This window comes from Triturus cristatus, chromosome 6, assembly GCF_964204655.1.
Source record: "Triturus cristatus chromosome 6, aTriCri1.1, whole genome shotgun sequence".
Taxonomy (NCBI): Eukaryota; Metazoa; Chordata; class Amphibia; order Caudata; family Salamandridae; genus Triturus; species Triturus cristatus.
Window position 1 is genome coordinate 139,828,096 of NC_140589.1, and position 18,993 is coordinate 139,847,088.

The 18,993-nt window shown below is 45.2% G+C and overlaps 1 long non-coding RNA gene across 1 annotated transcript in view; it reads right to left on the bottom strand.

The window, feature by feature from the left end:
• Positions 1-16,588, bottom strand: part of LOC146816510 (uncharacterized) — a 74,878-nt gene extending 58,290 nt beyond the window's left edge. Inside the window, exons 1-2 of the long non-coding RNA XR_014962458.1 lie at positions 16,349-16,588; positions 8,527-8,633 (exon numbers count right to left, since the gene is read on the bottom strand). This is a non-coding gene — a long non-coding RNA (uncharacterized LOC146816510). The remainder of the gene's footprint in view (positions 1-8,526; positions 8,634-16,348) is intronic.
• Positions 16,589-18,993: the final 2,405 nt, after the last annotated feature.

Below are 18,993 nucleotides of genomic sequence, written 5' to 3' on the forward strand. Positions count from 1 at the left end.
TTCCAGAGAGTAAAATAAAAAGTATTACACATCCGGCAGTGGATGTGTGTTTTATTAATCGTGAGGGGGGTTTCTAACTATAACGTGCATGAAACCTATGGTTTTTTCTGTGAATATATATATATATATATATATATATATATATATATATATATATATATATATATATACTAAAATCCACAGTACTAGTCAATATAACAATAAAGTGCAAAGTGCAAAACCAATCGTTTTAACTTATAATCTGTTTTCTTTCTAAAGTGCATAGATTACTTGAAGTGCTCTGTGCAAAGTGATAATGTCCCTTACACTCAGGGAGCTGTGAAAGATGCAGCTTAAAATGGACTCCTTTCTTACAGCTATGAGTCTTAGATGTTATTTTCTTCAATAGCGCCAACATCATATAAATATATAAATAAAGTTCTTTCCTGTCAACGTTTCTAAAGATTGAATGTACAGGGCATAACTCTTCTAAGATGAAATTAGTATATATATTTATGAATATCGTTATCGATTTTATGAACGGAAGCTAAGAGCGGCTGATGTTGGTTGTTAAGAGAGTCAGTGCTGAATAAAGGTCAGAAGTGCTACATGTTATGTCAGAGAGGTGCAGGTAAATTGCTATAAATGTACAGATAACTTATCGTCAAATGATGACAACTCCATCATCGCTGCTAGCAACGGCTCACAGAAAATTATGGAGATCTTCACACTGGTTCAGACCATTTGGGGCCCTTGAATCAAGTTCCAATATAAATTTGGACTCGAGTTGTCTGAGGAGCTTTTCCCTGTTGCCTCCTCTCCTTGATGGTGGCACTACCCCGATCATAAAATATCAAAGATACTCCAAATCGTTATAGTGTTCTACTTTGAAGTGTCTGGCCACAGGGTATGTATAATAGGAATTGACTATGGCCCTCAGATTCTGCAGAATTCTGACGTGTACCTGTAACTTTGTACTGCCTACACACTGAAATCCACATGTACATGTTAAGACATATACCGCAAACTTATTTCTGCAGTTGTACAGTGCCTTCAATGGAGTGGGTTTATTCCCAAATACAGAGATATATTCAAAGGTGTTCTTTCCCAATTTACATGCTCTGCACGAGTTGCATTAGTGAAACCCATGTTTCAATGTTAACTAATTTCCTTTGGCTGTAGACAATTGAGTTGGTAATTCACGACTAAAGCATATTCATGGATATGGCTTGTCTGAAAGGGAGAGTGGGTGTCGCTGGTAGACGTTCCCCCAAAATAGTGTCTGTCAACCGAGGTATCCCACCTAGAACGGAGACAGTGGGCAACAATCTAGAATGCCGAGGCACCAACTGCTCAAGTGCGGGAAAGGAAGCAATTCCTTTTTATTAACCCCTTCCATGCGCACAATGGCAGGGAGCCATCGTGCACATCAGTGCTCGTGTACGCTGGACAGCTCCCAGCCATCCTCGCACATGACACTGGAAATTTCTCTGGTGCAGGCACCAGAGGGATTCCCTTTTCTCCCCAAAGGCCTCGGTAGCTGGGGAAGAGCTTCCCCAGCTCCCGAAGCACTCCCCCTCGTTTCCCTGAAATGACTATCAGTGTGCACGTTGTGTGGTCATTTCCTTGAAACCGAAACTGAAATGAGCCCCCGGAGGCGGGGGGGCGCAAAGCCCACTAGAAACCAGGGATTTTTTGTTGTATTCATGTAGGGGTGGGAGCTTCCTTAAATGGGCATGACAATGCCCCCCCCCCGAGAAATTCCAGTCTTTTTGCCCCCCGGGGGGCTGACGGGGGCTGTAGCTCCCAATCTGACCCCCGGGGGGCCAGAAAGCCCACTAGAAACCAGGGATTTTTTTGAGTAATGTAGGTGTGGGGGCTTCCCGAAATGGGCATGACAATGCCCCCAACCCCCTTCCCCAGAGTAATTCCAGTCTTTCTGCCCCTAGTGGGGGGGGCAGATGGAGGCAGTACCCCCAATCTGACTTCCGAGGGGCAGAAAGCCCACTAGAAAACAGGTATTTTTATGATGTAGTGGTGGGGGCTGCCCAGAATGGGCATGCCAATGCCCCCACCCCAAAAACAATTACCACAGTCTTTCTCCCCCCAGGAGGCAAATGGGATCAATATCCCCTTATGTGCCCCCCCCAGGAGGGCAGAAAGCACAACAGGCATCAGGAAATATATTTTTTTTAATTCAGGGGTGAAGTCAGCCCAGAACGGGCATGCCAATGCCCACACCCCCCCCCCCAAAATACCACAGTCTTTCTGCCTCCCCGGGGCAGATGGGGCAGTGGCCCCTGATATGCCCCCCAGGGGGAGCTGACAGACCACTAGGCTCCAGCGATTAGGCTGGCTTTTTTTATGCATGGGGGCTGCCCAGAACGGGCATACCAATGCCCCCAGACTTGTTTTTAGCATTGTGCCTACCTGTGGATTTTGGGCCCTAGCTCAGCCAGCACATAGGGAAACCTGGCAAACCTGTACATTTTTTAAAACTAGACACCAAGGGGAATCCAGGAAGGGGTGACTTGTGTGCCTCTCACCAGGTTCTGTTACCCAGAATCCCTTGCAAACCTCAAACTTTAAAAAAATAAAAATTCCTCACATTTCTGTGATACCTCTCACTTGTGTGAGTGTCCAATGCAGAATTGGCTAAAAACGTATTTTAAAGAACTGTAGATCTTAGAATTCCCTGTGCTATACCCTTGATCCCTATGCTTTTGGCTCTTCCCAGTTACAGGCCCTTGCCCCACCCACACAAGTGAGGTACCATTTTACTCAAGAGACTGAGGGGAATGCTGTGGGGTAGGTTAATTGTGTCGGCACGGTGATTCTACACATCAATATGCGAAAAAGTGGGGGTTTTCAGCTAAATCTGAGGTTTGCAGGGGATTCTGGGTAGGAAAATGTTGGGGGATCCATGCAAGCTGGACTCCCCCGGGTGTCTAGTTCTCTGAAATGTGTGGGTTTGGAAGTTTCCTAATATGGCCGCCGATCACCGGGCCAAAAACCCAGGTGACCCCCCTTGCAAAACCAGGTTGTTTTGTGATAGGTCATTTTGATAAGTTTTGAGCCCTTGCCTGTCGCGGGTACTTGACCCACCCACGCAAGTGCGGTACCATTTTAATTGGAAGACCTGGGGGAACACTGGGTGGTAGGAAATTTGTGGATACATGCAGATTACAGAACTTTCCCACACAGAAATTTGAGAAAAATGAAATTTTTTTCAACTAAATTTGAGGTTTACAGTGGTCTCTGGGTAGGAAAACGTAGAGGGGCCCTGCAAGCCATACCGTGCTGGACTTCCCCGGGTGTCTAGTTTTCAGAAATGTGTGGGTTTGGTAGGTTTCTCAAGATGGCCGCCTAGCACGGGGCCAAAAACCCAGGTGAACCCCCTTGCAAAACTAGCTTGTTTTGATGTATCCACAATACGTTTTGAGCTCTTGCCTGTCGTGGGTACTTGACCCACCCACAAGAGTGATGTACCATTTTTATCGGGAGACCTGGAGGAACGCTGGGTGGTAGGAAATTTGGGTCAGCCCGGTGATTCTACGCCTTTGCCACACAGAAATTTGAGAAAAAGTTGATTTTTGAATCAAAATTTGAGGTTTGCAGGGGATTTGGGGCAGGGAAACATTGGGGGATCCTCGCAAGCCATACCGCCCTGCAATCTCCCAGGTCTCTAGTTTTCAGAAATGTGTGAGTTTGTTAGGTTTCCCTAGCTGGCCGCCAAGCCCGGGACCAAAAACTCATGTGACCCCCCTTGCAAAAGCAGATCGTTTTGTTGTGGGTAATTTTGATGTCTCCAAAATACGTTTTGGGCCCTTGCCTGTCGTGGGCACTTGACCCACCCACACGAGGGAGGTACCTTTGTTATCGAGGGACCTGGGGGAACACTGGGTGTTAGAAAATTTGCAGATCCACACAGATTCCAGAACTTTCCACCACAGAAATGTGAGGAAAATGTGTTTTTTATGACAAAGTTTGAGGTTTGCAAGGGATTCTGGGTAACAGAACCTAGTGAGAGCCAGACAAGTCACCCCATCCTGGATTCCCCTGGGTGTCTAGTTTTCAAAAATGTATAGATTTGCTAGGTTTCCTTAGGTTCCGGCAGAGCTAGGGATCAAAATCTAAAGCTAGGCACTATGCAAAAAAAAGGGTCAGTTTTCACTGCAAAAGTAAAGTATTTCCGCGTTGCGTTTTAAGCCGTTTCCTGTCGCGGGCACTAGGCCTACCCACACAAGTGAGATACCATTTTTATTGGGAGACTTAGGGCAACACAGAATTGTAGAGCAACTGTTATTACCTATTGACTTTTGATGCATTTCTGCCTCCAAATGAAAGACAATGTGTAAAAAAGAAGTCACTCTGAAAAATGTCCTATAATTCTCATGCTAGTATGGGTCACAATTTCGGAAATGTGCAAATAGCTACTGTTTATAAACTCTATATTTTGTTCCAATTTCAGAAATACATAGGTGTCTTTTATCCCGATTATTCACTGTATATATTTTCCCAAATTAATTGCTATATACCCGGTACCTAATAAAAAACCATTGCAAGACGCTACTCAGTTATTGGCTCTGGCTCCGTCGGGTTCTTGATGAACCTACAATTCCTATATATCCCCACAACCAGAAAGGTCCAGAAAAAGTAACGGTATATTGCTTTTAAACATCTGTCATAATTAGAAGTAGTTACAGATGAAAACATTGGCACAAATGGCTGTTTTTTTCAACTCATTTTCAAATTTTTCACATTTTCAACTGTTACTTTCTATAAAGAAACCTTGAAGGATCTACACAAATGACCCCTTGCTAAATTTAAAATGTTGTCTACTTTTCTAAAATGTATAGCTTTCCAGGATCCATTATTGCTTTCATACCCATTTCTACCATTAACTGGAAGAAGGTTGTAAGCACAAAAAATAACAAAAATAGGCTATGTCCTGTGTAAAAAGTTTTGGTTTTCTGGCAAAAGTCTGTCAGTCCCTGAAAGCTATGATAATGGTGATTTCAGACCCACAAACCCTTTGTTGATACCATTTTCAGGGGAAAAACCACACGCTTTCGTTTGCAGCACTTTTTTCCAATTTAAAAAAATAAAAGCTGTATGTTGGCTAATTTCTGGGTCCCCTCCAGGGGAATCCACAAAACCTGGGTATCTTTAGAATCCCCATGATGTTGGAAGAAAAGGACGCAAATTTGGCAACAACACCTTATGTGGTCAAAAAGTTACAAGGGCCCTAAGTACAAACTACCCCAAATAGCAAAAAAAAGAGGCTTAGCACGGGGGGGGGGGCTTAGCTGCGAAGGGGTTAAATAACCCTTACACACTCTAGTAGTGTCATGCTTCATCATCGGGTTCACCCTGGCTCCTAAAGATCAGGTTGACCTCGACACAAGGGAGGGACACATTTTTTCCCTGAAGAGGACTGAAACATGTTGTCATTAGGGTCATAGGACCATTACTTTCTGTCGACCCCCCTTTTTCCTATTTTGAGTATCCCATACGATTCCACTAATAAAGAAATACCTGGAGTTGTAGGAGGATTTTTAATCTTTAAACCCCCTGGCCTCCTTCTCATAAGTGCTCCCTGAAATATGGTCGAGCCCACCCTGACCTTTAGCAGTCAGGGTGAACCCGATGATGAAGCATGCCACTACTAGAGTGTGTGAGGGTTATTTAACAAAAAGGAATTGCTTCTTTCCCTGCACTTGAGCGGTTGGTGCCCTGGGAGTCTAGATTGTTGCCTAACTGTCTCCGTTCTAGGTGGGATAGCTCGGTTTGATTAATGTTGTTAATTTAACCTAAAATTCACACCAGTTCAGGTTGATTTGACGTGCCCTCCTCTGGATGGTTGCTTTATTTAAAACAAAGGTTAAAATAGTAGATGTTAGGATTGTTACACTACTATTTTAAAACTGTTTTAATTTTTAAAAAATTGCTGTTTCTGCTTGCCATTTTTTAAATTCAACCGAAGTGCTCATCGTAGAACACGTGGCGGGGAAAAGGGGTAATGGAGTTGCGTTTTTTTTAATTGTCAATTTCTAAAGAAGACGACAAAACAACTTTGAAGAACGACTGTGTATCAGTTGGAAATTGAGGCTAACGAAGTTGCCTACGAAAAATGGATTTCACATCAGAGGAGGATTTGACTCTTATAGAAGAATAGCATGTGGCTTGAGTGGAGTACGGCTAATCTAGTTGTCTTGAAAAAGATTACTTTTTCTGGGAGAAGACGTCGCTGAGGGGGCCAATGTAGTTGCCTTTGAAAAAAAAAAAAGATTCATGGCAAAGACACAGGAACATTGGATGGGGACCACGTGGCTGCAGTGGATTAAGGCTAATAAAGTTGCCTCAACAAATTGTCTTTGAAGAAAAGACATCGCTTTTGAGGAATAAGACTAATGTAGTTGACTTTAAAAACATTATGTCTATTGGACAAGACACTGGAACTTTCCATGAAGAGTATGTGGCTGTTTAGGTTTAAGGCTAACGTAGTTGCCTGGTGAGAAGGTTTTTTTTTTTTTTTTAAAAGGAGTGGACTTGGTTTAATTTGCAGAAAACAGCATGCCTGCAGCGGAGTAAGGTTAAAATAGTATCCTTTAAAAATGGTTTATCTGGTAAAAGAGGCTTTTGATGTTTTTTTTCTGTGGGTTTTTTCAAAAAAGGCAACTATGGATTGACTTGTGGAGTGTCTTTGCACCTTGCAAGAATTGGAGACTCAAGGTGTCACGTAGAACGTAAAAAGTTACCATGAGTTGAAAAAAAGAAGGTTACAACAGGTAGGAACCCCAACTTTCCTAGAATTTAGAAACAAAAAATTGCATACATTTCAAACTAATTAGTTAGAGTATAAAAACTGGCAAGTAGTGTAGTTAGGGGGTCAGACAGTGCTAACAATATAATATGTATGCTATACTGTCAAGGTAGTCAGAAGCTACCATCAATGTAAATTGTTGAAGTTTATCTAATAGTCTTGCAGACAAATTCTTTTCTTTTTTTTAGAGATCCTTGGGTTCAGGCTTCCTGACAGTGATTGTGCAAGCCTCATTTCCAGGAAACTCTATTCCTTCTTCAGAATTTTTAGAAAATTATAGAGATCTGCCCATTGACTTGTTAAAGGATTTTTGCCATCCATCAATGGCATTGTTAGTTTTCTCACCACCTTCTAAGCAGGTCACATAGCAGTTTCACCATTCAATGCGATACCTTAGCTTACTCTTGCGACCCAACCTGCTAAGACGGCCAATCCATGTATCCTAAAAGTAATTTAGTAAAGGGGCCAATTTCTCTTTGTTTTGGGTGAAATAGTCAGATTTTGTAATGGAATTGTAGAACTCATCTGCACTGTCAGATGGTACGAAACATAATGCTGTTAGTTTACGCAATTCCAATTGTAGTTTGCCGCTTGGCAAATAGTTCTCACCCAAAGAAGCTTTTTTAATTTTTTGCCAATATGCCTGAGAAAAGTGAACAAACCAACCTTGAATATCGGTATCAGGGTTTGCTTGATGTGTTAATCATTGTCAATTCAAAATCTATAATGATTTTTCCAGGACTTTTATTCAAAGTTTAGGATTTGATCACTGTTACAAATTCAGTGTACATTGTGGAATGTTCGTCAGGGAGAAAAGCATACAGTGGATGGACAGTTGTTTTATTCCTGTTAGCATGAATAGTATAACTTTGTGAGAATGGATGGGGTGTTGATTTAAATATCCCATCTATCATCCAAATTGGACTACTCTTCAAAGCAACAAGGTAATGGGTAGTGCTAAAAAGTTTAATTCTTTTATGAAGGTTTTCATTGTCATGCAGGAAAAAAATGTTAATTGGAGAAAGTTAGTTGAGGGGAATGTTAATGTCTTCAGAGGTATGGGGTATTACACTGTGGAGATTACTTGCCAGATTTTGCCTCCGAACCATCCTCATAAGGTTGGGGATGGAGGGCACGATACTGGCAATGTGCACACGTTTTGGGCAACCTCTCGTAAAATGGCACCACAAGGTTCATTGAAGGTGTGTGCAAGAAGCTTAATTTGTTGAACATTTTTACTTACTTCTATTTCCATTGCAGAGACAGAGTGGTTATGCTCTGTTGTCCTAACCACTGTATTTTCCAGAGTAACTGCTCTGCCTGTGCAATGGGAACAGAAATATTCCACACACCTCCAATGACTCCTGGGTTCCATCAATCTCTCTTTTAAGTAGAGATAGCCATCATATTTCAAATTTGTATTGTCTGTCCTTGATTTCACTTAATTGGCTTGTTTAAAAGATTCCATTGCTGGTAATTCTATGGGAGAAAGAAAAAAAAGCTGGTAAATAAAAAGTGTGTTGGCAATTGTTCAGTTTAATTTATTTATGTTGCTTTTTCTGCAGAAAAAACCCCCAGATGTAGTTATTTAATGTATCCTCTGGAGAGAGGGCACAGTAAACAACGTACTGGAAACAAATATTTAATGAACAGCAGATTACTTTTGTTATTATTTGCACAGTGTACGTAGGGTTTAGATTGTCAAATAAGTTAAAAGTTACCTGATGTTGGTATGGTGTTTGCTTGCTATAAAAGGTAGAGATCTATTTTTGTTGTAGAAAATTGTTCATTGGATGAAGGTTTTCAGACTTTTAGTAGTAATTCCAATCTGCGTGAAAAGAGAGAGATGGATATACATTTGAGAATGCATACTATCATACAGTTGTTTTGTTTAGGGGCACATACAATTTTTAATGTCAGAATTTATTTCATTATATTCAACTTTTGACTGGACTAGGGTGGAAAGAAATCCTATTTTTCCTTGCGAAAAGTATTACCTATTAGGGTAAATGGCAACATTAAGATAATTAGTTGTATTTATGACTTTGATTATTTAGTACATTTGCTTCCAATTGACCAGCACTTGCAATGAGGTAAGTACCCAGTGGAGTAGGATCAGTAATTTATCTCCAGTCGCTGTCTAGCTACAGCTCTGAGGTAAGAACCTGGTGGAGTAGTAAATTAGGGCCTAGTCTCTGCCTAGTATATGTCCTGAAGTAAGTAACCAAAGGAGTAGGAATATAACTTTAGGCGCCGATTAAGAGTCCGGCAGTTCTGTAGTACTCACGATGATGCAATGGTGGCGGTCCTCCGTCCGCCCTATTATGAGGCGGATTTTTGGACCGTTAACCACTGCACCGCCTGTGCTAGGTAACCACGCTCCCTGGCAGTGACGCAGTGCACAGGCCTATATAAAATGCAAGGCTAAGCCACCATGGTCCACAGAGCATATTGTGAGTTTCCACTCTGCCAGCCTTTTCATGGCGGGCTCACCGCCATAAAAAGGCTGGCTCACCACCATGAAAAGGCTGGCAGAGGTGAAACAAAGTGAGCCCTACAGGGCCCAAATGCCTGTCCTCTTTATTGCCACAAATTTAAAACAGACAAACTGATCAAATCGAATCTTTCACCTTCTGTTTCTGGTAAACAGTGCTGCTGTTTCACTTTTATATTTTTAATTGCGCCCTGCGTCTTTCAGCTTTTTTATTTCACTTACCTTTTAATTAGCTGCCTGTAGTCCTCGGTCTGCCACGGCTTATGCTGGTTGAGCGGAGGGACGAGAAGGCATTGACATCAGTTCCTGTTTACACGACCAGAAGTGCAGTTTAGCGCACTAGCCCCCGAAACCATCCTCCAGCTCTACAAAAGGCGGGGAGGGGTGCCGGCGCACGCAGCGGGCGCGCCAGAGGCGCCCCAAAGGCAAGCCCATCTGCGCCCGTCCGCCGCCAGCTGCCAGGACCCCTTCTCCTCCCACCTATATTCCTGCGCCTCATCCGGTGTGTCTATCTGGTGAGTGACTAAAAATGGCTATATTAAAATATTCTAGTTAAGACTTAAAAAACTTAAATAATCTCCATCTTAGACAGTCAGTCACACTGGGAGATACAACTATCAACAGGGTGCGTGACATATCATGTGTTAATAAACCAGCTCCAGTGAGCAAAACCCTAACATCTACCCGAAACACCACCAATATTCCGCAACCATTAAATGCACTATATTTCAACGCGCTCTATTCCAAAACACACCGTTGAAATATGAGCCTCATGGATCTGGAATCACCAGACATTTGTTTTGTAAGAAGAAACATGGTTGCATGAACATGCTCTCACAGATGTGGTAATTGACTTTCCGTCACAATACAACATAATTAGAGTGGATAGAAAGGAGAAAAAAGATGGAGGCCTACTTATAGCCACCATCCCTGACGTGGGCATTACCTCCTTAGAAACCATAAGCGACCAATAGGAACTGTGTACTTTTAAAGTAGAGGGCTTGTCTTGTGGCACTTGGAGAGGAGCTCTAGTCTACAGACCCCCGGTCCCAAAAAAGACTTTCCACACAAGTTACTTGAGGCAATCTCCCCGCATGTATTGGCCTCAGACTTTTTCCTTCTAATAGGAGATTTTAATTATCACGCTGAGATACTACAGGACCCGGACACAGATCAGCTTATTACTAATATGAGCACTTTGGGACAAGCCCAACTGGTAATCGGTCCCACCCACATAGCTGGCCATACGCTCGACCTATTGTTCACAAATTCCACAGATGTTACAGTTGAACCTCCATCCCCACTACTATGGCCAGACCACGACCTACTAAAATTCACTATTCCAGCACACATTACCAAAACTGATTACAGGAATGAACAAATATGGCGCAGGTCATGGCGTAAAATCACCTTACCCCTCTTTGCGACTCATTTGTGCCCCATTCAATATAGCCAAATGGCCAACATCAATCAAGCTGCAACCTCCTTCTAGAAAGCAATAACGGATGCACTAGAAAAATTTGCCCCTTTTACCAAGGCCAAAATTAAACCCCGAGCCGCTCCCTGGTTTACGGAGCAACTGAAGACAGCAAAGCTCTCCTGTAGGACAGCGGAGCGGAAATGGAGAAAAAGTAAAAAGCCGTTAGACCGTGAAACGTATAACTATATCCATCGTAGCTACATGGATAATATAATAAGACAAACAAAACAATTGTATCTCCTAAACTGGATCGAAAAAGCGGCAAACTCTAATACGGAGCTCTATCAAATCTTAAAAGAATTTACAACGCCTTCTGCCCAGACACAAGCCCCATCTCACAGGACTGGACTGACACTCTGTCTAAATTCTTCGACGATAAAATCGTCGCAATCTATAACTCCTTCCCACCCCAAGAAAACACAAATCCCTCAGGAAATCTTTCCATCGTATCTCCTAGCCCTCCTCATATCCTGGATGAATTTTCCCAGTGTAACCCAGAGGAAGTGGTCAAAACCATGCTAAAAATTAAATTGGGTTCACCAATAGACCCCGTGCCACCGAGATTCCTTCTAACCATTGCCCCGGTGCTGCTAGATAATCTCACTGACCTATTTAACAAGTCACTGCTACAATCCGAGGTCCCAAAGATATGGAAAGCCGCTAGAGTCAAGCCAATACTAAAAAAATCCACCGCAAACCCTAAACTTCCCACTAACTATTGTCCTATTTCGTTGCTCCCTCATTTTGGGAAGATGCTCGAGTCACTGGTTAACAAACAGCATGTTACCCACCTCGAGAGTCACGGGTTACTCGACCCCTCACAATCGGGTTCAGGGCCGCCCATAGTACAGAAACAGCTCTAGTAGAAGTAACAGATAACATCAGCTTAGCAATTGACTGAGGGCAGTCATCAATTCTCGTCCTGCTAGATCTATCAGCAGCTTTTGACACCATCTGCCACAGCATTCTCAAACTTCGGCTCTGGGAGATTGGTGTCAGGGGGAAGGCCCTAAAGTGGCTCAAAAGCTATTGACCGAGTCACAACGGTACAGGTGGGAAACACTGTCTCATGCAAAACACCAGTTAGGACTGGAGTGCCACAAGGCTCTATCCTGAGCCCGACACTTTTTAATCTTTGCGCGACCCTGTTGGCCAAGGTGATCAAATCTTACGGCTTTGATGTAGTGTCATACGCCGATGATACTCAGATCCTGATCACCCTTGGTCCAGACCCAACAGAGACAAAGTCACGTTTTAAGAACTGTATGTCCCAGGTTGACAGGTGGATGAGCACAAATCACCTACAACTAAATGGAGGCAAGACTGAGATTGTACTTTTTAGCAAGGCTCATGAGCACTGGTCTCATGATTGGTGGTCTCCAAATCTAGGCCCCTGCCTAATTCCAAAACAGGTGGTACAGAATTTAGGATTCCAAATGGATAACAAACTATCAATGAAAAGTCAGACCAACCATATAATCGGCTCCTGTTTCGGTGTTCTGCGTAATTTATGCAACGTTTTTTAATGGATTCCGATGGAGGCTGGGAAACCACTAGTCCAGGGATTGATCATAAACCGCATGGACCATGGAAATGCCCTGTTGTCTTCAATAAATGAAGATCTTCTCTCTAGGCTTCAGATTTTACTGAACACTGCGGCCAGGCTTGTACTGAACCTCTCGCCAAGATCCCCTTCGGCTCCTAGACTTGGACTTGTGCACTGGCTTCCTGTTAGAAAGCGAATCCGCTTCCAGACTTTATGTCTAACTCACAAAAATATGTATGGAAGAGGTCCCGGCTATTGGGCCAAAAAGTTGAGCTGGTACCAGCCTTGCAGGACTTTCAGATCCAGCAACGAATCACTTCTCACACCTCTCAGAATTCGTACTACTAGAAACGGAGGAAGATCCTTTTCTTTTCTTGCACCAGCCCTCTGGAACAAACTGCCCCTACATTTGCGCACCATCATTGACTGTTTTCGCAGGAAGTTGAAGACATGGCTGTTCGACAACTAACAGACCCTCCCTTTCCCTTTCCTTTCCTTTCTTTCTGAGCTGACCTGTGAGTTGTCCATAAGCGCCATGAGACTTTCGAGTGATTTGTGCCCTTAAGAAATGCCCTTGATTTGATTTGATATGATTTGATGCCTCCCCTGCCTTGGGAGGCATTCAGGGTGCACAACATGTGCCCCCCTGTTTGTTGGACCCCAAGTTCCAGCACAGCATGAACGTCAGAGTCCATGCCCTGCTGGAACTTCTTTTGCGTTCCCACTGCTGTGCCGGTTTTCAGGGCACCGCCATGGGGATGGCAATCAATCAGGGAATTTTAAGTGTGCTACTCACCCATGAGTGCCTCAAGGCGCTGGGGCGGGTGCAGCACCGGGTTATCTGAAAAGCCAGGTCTTGAGGCTCTTCCTGAAAGTGTGAAGAGTACGGGTGTTGACTGGGAGCTCGTTCCAGGCCTTGGCAGCGATGTAGGAGAAAGCTCTTCCACCTGCTCTGGTTATGCAGATGCACAGGGTTTCTGCTAGGGCAAAGTCGGCTGAACGGAGGTTTCTTTTGGGTACATGGAAAGAGACTCTTTTGGATGCAAGGTTGTGGAGTGATTTGAAGGAGTGGGTGAGTAGCTTGAATGTTACTCTCTTCTCTATGGGGAGCCAGTATAGGTCTCGCAGGTGCTGGGTCATGTGCTTGTGTCATGGGGTGCTGAGGACGAGTCTGGCCGCTCTGTTCTGGATGGTCTGGAGTTTGCTGATTCTAGCAAAGAGGGTGTGTCCGTAGTTGAGTCTGCTGGTCAGGAGTGCGTGTGTGAAAGTCTTTCTGGCTTCGGATGGGATCCACTTGAAAGTATTGTGGAGGATGCAGAGAGAGTTGAAGCATGTGGAGGCAACGGCTTTGATCTGGCGAGCCATGGTGAGGAAGGAATTGAGGATGATACCGAGGCTCCGGGTGTGGTCAGTAGGGGTGGGGGGGTTCCGAAGGCAGGGGGCCACCATGTGTTGTCCCAAGTGGTGGGGGTAGAATATGAGGATGAGGACCTCAGTCTTCTCTTAGTTGAGCTTAAGGCAGCTGCTGCTCATCCAAGCTGCGACGTCTTTAATTCCTTCCTGGAAGCTGAGTCTGGTGTCTTCGGGGCTCTTTGTGAGGGAGAGGATGAGCTGGGTGTCATTGGCATAGGATACTATGCTGAGTCCATGCTGTCTGACATGGCGTCGAAGGGGGCCATGTAGATGTTGAAAAGTGTGGGACTGAGCGATGATCCTTGGGGTACTCCGCAGTTGATTTCTGTGGGTTTGGAGAGGAAGGGTGGTTGTCTTATCCTTTGGGTTCTGCCGGCAAGGAAGGAGCGGGTCCAGTCGAGGGTGGTTCCCCGTATGCCGGCGTAGTGGAGTCTGGCTGCGAGAGCGCGATGGGCAGCGGCGTCACTAGGGTTGGTGTCACCCAGTGCGGTAACTCATGGTGTCACCCCCCCCCTCACCACTTACCCCATGATGGACCTCCTCCGAGTCCGCCACGAGGCAGGGTTCACTAAACGCAGCGCCTCTCTTAGCGTGGCATGGATGGAAAGCCGGCACCTGTAGTTAGGATGCCTAAGGAAACACACTTGGAAGGTGAAGTGGTGGGGGTTGCTCGTGCCTTCCTCCACGTGTCATTCCCAGGGTCTCCTGGAACCCCCTATGCTATCGCTCAGTGCTTAATTTGTAAACAAAAAGGTGCCGGTGCTCAAAACTTTGCTCAGATGCCCGAGGCAAGTGCAGTTAAATATCGGTGCGCAGCATTCCCCATGGGAAGTTGCTGATACCTAATATGAAATTACTGTTTGGAACGGTCCAGACACAGACTAAGTGACTATGCTCTATGTAGGCACAAAGGTGCCTACTTCTTCAAAAGATGTTGAGTGCATGTGCAACAGATGATGTGCAATCCCAACTTCTGTGCTGCGTGCCCCTATGTAAAATGCTTACGGCCACCACTGTGGTGTCACATAAACAAAGCTCATGTTTACTCTGACCGCTTATCTGTGAGAGGAGTCTGGGAGAACGTATTCCTGGCCCTACACACTGACTCTACAGTACTATGATGTAGGAACCTCTTCTCATCTGGACGAAAAGTCCCCTTCCTCGATGCACAGAACTTCAGATATCCATTTAATGAGACTGGTTTTCATCCAGTGTTGCTTTTCCAGCCAACTACACTGAGCAAGCAGAGATTTGCAGGCCTATGTCAATAAAAGGAATATATGAACTACAACTCCCTGCATGCTTAGTGCTGTTGGCTGACAAATAAGGACTGACTAGCTGTCACCCTCACAACATGCGGCTAGGTGTCAGTAAGGAACGAACACTTTTACAGACCTCTGGTCTATTTAATTGAAAAATGTATATTCATTTCATGTGATCACTCCACTTCATTACCTGCCCGCCTTTTAAATAGAAGAGAAATGAGGACTGGGTAAAAAACATAAACGCACAAATACACCCAACTTTTTTCTTTAGGTTTATAAATGTACACTGTGACTGAAGTTGCTAGTCAAACATGGATCTGGGAAATTTAACAGAAGGGCTCAGAACCAAAACACCTTACTTGCTCGTTAGCCCCCAAAACAGGACTCAATGTACGTTATCAGTTCTGTATATGGTTACGATATACCTCTAGGTCGCTGTATTGTAACTCACCAGTCTTGCGCTTTATGAAAAACAGCTCGTTTTAGGGTTAGTCAGCCCAGTGGATTTAATCCATCTGAACCTGCAGTAAAACATATCTAATCCAGGTTCAGTAGCCCTGTTGGTGCTTTCATAAAATCAGGACTACGAGTTCCAGAATGCAGTGGGAAAATAAATAGCATTGACTGGATGAGTTACTCACACCTGGGCTTGTGACACGTGCGAGCTTTGCAAATGCCAGCTGGGAAACCCACCCATAGCCCTTGAAGTTAATCCTACCCTGGGTTATCGAAGACCAAGTTTGGTTTGACCACATTTTGCATTGACCCAAGCTGAATCTGCCGGTGAAAGAGTTGAACGCTTTTTAGTGCAGACATCTTCCTTAACATTTCCAACTCTGGTCTCTTTACAGAGGTCACAAGTGATGGGCGGGGAGGGGTTTGCAAAATGTCCCTGTAGGGTCTGCTATAACCTCCTTCAATGAATTGGTTTGTGGTTCTGTTTGCTGAGTGTTCTCGTTACATGATGCGGTTGTATAAACTAGCATTCATTCCTTTGATCTTGCAAAAGCCCTCTGCCTTCGAATCTTTGCTATCTTTATGGCGATGTGTTTTCACAGTAAATGAATTAACAATACATCATTAATTAAACGTTCCTCATTTTCCTCCCTCCTTTCCTTGCTAACCAGGGCATAACAGGCATTCCCTTCAGGTGAAAACTGTACGCTGCCTTTGCGGCCACCGGTGTCAACCTTAATACAAACTTCACTTTAAATGTGCGGTGAGGCCAGGAGCATTGTTAGACCATTTTCGGATGGCATCTCCTTACTGAACTTAAGAATGGCAATACGCTGTCTACACTTTACAGAATTAATGCTGTAATGTATTAGCTGCTATTTTCACATACCTAATAATGCAGATGTCCCGCTCTCCCATTAGACAGTCAATCCATTCAATCACGACCTGCAGGCTGGGGCTGCAGCCTGGCTCCAATCTACAAAGACACACTCCAAAGTAGTCGGTATTTAGCAGAACATATAGGAATACAATCCTGCTGCTCGAGGCAACAGTGGTGACTGAGCAATGCAGACCATGCCGAGTTGCAATAAAAAAACGATCTGCACCTGTTACTTCTTCCACGTGCGCCAACTGCCAAATACACTGTGGCCCCTCCTCCAGCCTCTGCTCTTTGAAGCAAAAGCGTTCCAGGCCAGCATGGGGTGGGGGAGGGATTCACATGTTTACTTCAAATCAACCTAGCCTCTCTCGTGCTGTGTGCCCCGCCCCAGGTCAGAGGACTTAACAGACCTCAGGAAACAAAATACCACGCCCACCATCCTGATGATAAAACGTGACTGCCTTGTGCCTCCGGGGGTGTAAGTCTCACCAAGTTCACACTTGGGCAGCTGCATGGTACCCTTGCTTTCACGGTGCTTAAAGAACAAGAGTTTCAGGTTACAAACAGCCTGAACCAGCTCGTGGGTTTTTTCTTTTGTTCACTGTTATTAGGCGAATCTCTTAACAGCAGTCGCCCCATGTAGACCCGGCCCTGAGAAATAAGTGCCGGTGCTTAGCACCGGCACAAATTAAGCACTGCTATCGCTTGGTTCTTCCCCTCACAGACATGCTCTCCACAAGTAATAGCGGCTCATGTGGCGGTAGAGGTTGTACTTCGGTGACCGTCACTAGCAGAAATCTCCTATTAACTGTCACGCTAAGGAGCGCCCTGAGGGAGTCAGCACGCCTTCTGCAGAGTTTATCGCTAGTTTTCATAGCGCGCACAGCCGCTTCTAAGCGCCGTCCCGTGACAGATATTATAATAACGTTCTTTTTTTTCACGTACCTATGAGGAAGTAGAGAATTTGCCCGGGGATGCTGGCCAGCTCCAGAGCCATGATCCAGAGAGTGACTGTCGCGTCGGTGAGCTGGTGCAGGAGCTCCTATTCCAGGCAGGGGGTGCGCGAGAGACCCATCAAGAGGAGTTGGAATCGCAGCAGTCACAGACCTGGGGACTCACCAGATCAACAGGAAACGGCAGGTGCAGCACAGGCATGCTGAAGCCAATGTGGGGTGTTGGGCAGTGCAGGGGTGCTGCCCTTTATTAGGGGTCTCCTTTGTGCACACGACGTTTCAGCTCTGCACAGGGGTCTGAGAGCTGCATAGAAGCCTTCGTTCTGCACAGGGGCCTCAGCGCTGCACATCAGTTTGGGTGCTTAACAGGGGTTTCAGCTCTGCACAGGGGTCTGAGAGCTGCATAGAAGCCTTCGTTCTGCACAGGGGCCTCAGCGCTGCACAGTAGTTCGGGCGCTTAACAGGGGTTTGAGCTCTGCACAAGGGTCATTTTTGTTTTACGACTTTGTGGTAGTATTAGAAAGCAATGCCTCGCAGATAGATACCGCCGCACTCACCCGTACCTACCTCTGCATCTCATACCTCCGCACCCTCGGGTGTCACCCCATGTGATGGTGTCACCCGGTGCGGTCCGCACCCCCCGCACCCCCCTAGTGACGCCACTGGCGATGGGTGACTGTGTTGAAGGTTGCGGAGAGGTCTAGCAGGATGAGGGCCGCAGAGTGGCCCTGGTCAAGGAGCGTGTGGGCAGCAAGGAGGGCGGTCTCGGTGCTGTGGTTGCTGCAGAATCCGGACTGGGAGGAGTCGGGAATGGCGTTTCCTTCGATGAAAGGGGTTAGCTGGGCATTGACGATTTCCACGGTGACCTTGGCTGGGAGGGGAAGGAGAGAGATGGGACGGTAGTACTTCAGATCGGTGGGGTCAGCAGAGGGTTTCTTGAGGAGGGGCGTGACCTCTGCCTGCTTCCAGTCATCAAGGAAAAATCCCAGATTCGAAGGTGGCAATAGAAAGGACAAAAAAAGCCTGCCAGACACAAGTTGTACTCGTAATTTGGCAGGCTGTCCCTGCATGGCTTTGGCGGTGCTGTGCTTGCGCACAGCTGGTGCACCACTGCCAAAGTCATAATCGACCCCTTAGTCACAAAATCACTGTCCAGTGCTATGTACTCGATGTAGAAGTCTTAGTCATTTTGGTTTCCAAATCACTGTCCAGAACATCAGATGAGGTTAGGAACTGTTGGAGATGGATTAGCAATTTCACACCCCACAGTCACTGTCAAACATCTTCCTTTAGGTAAGTACCCGGTGGAGTAAGAATAGTAATTTTGCCCTGCCGTCACTATCCAGCACCTGCACTGAGGCTATTTCCAGGTGAGTAGTATTAGTAATTTAACCCCTACTTACTGACCAGCACCAGGCCTGAGGTAAGTACCCGTTTGAGCAGTAATAGTAATTTAATTTGAAAGTCACTGTCCAGCACCTGCCATAAGTTAAGTACCTGTTGGAGACGGAGTACACATTTTGTATCCCATAGTCACTGACTAGCACCTTTCTTCAGGTAAGGACCCGGTTGAGTTGGACTAGTAATTTTGCACTTAGTTACTGTTTAGCACGTGTAATAAGGTAAGTACCTGGTGGAGTAGGAATAGTAAATTTGCCCCCATTTACTGTCTACCAACTGGTCTTGTACCTGGAGGAGTAG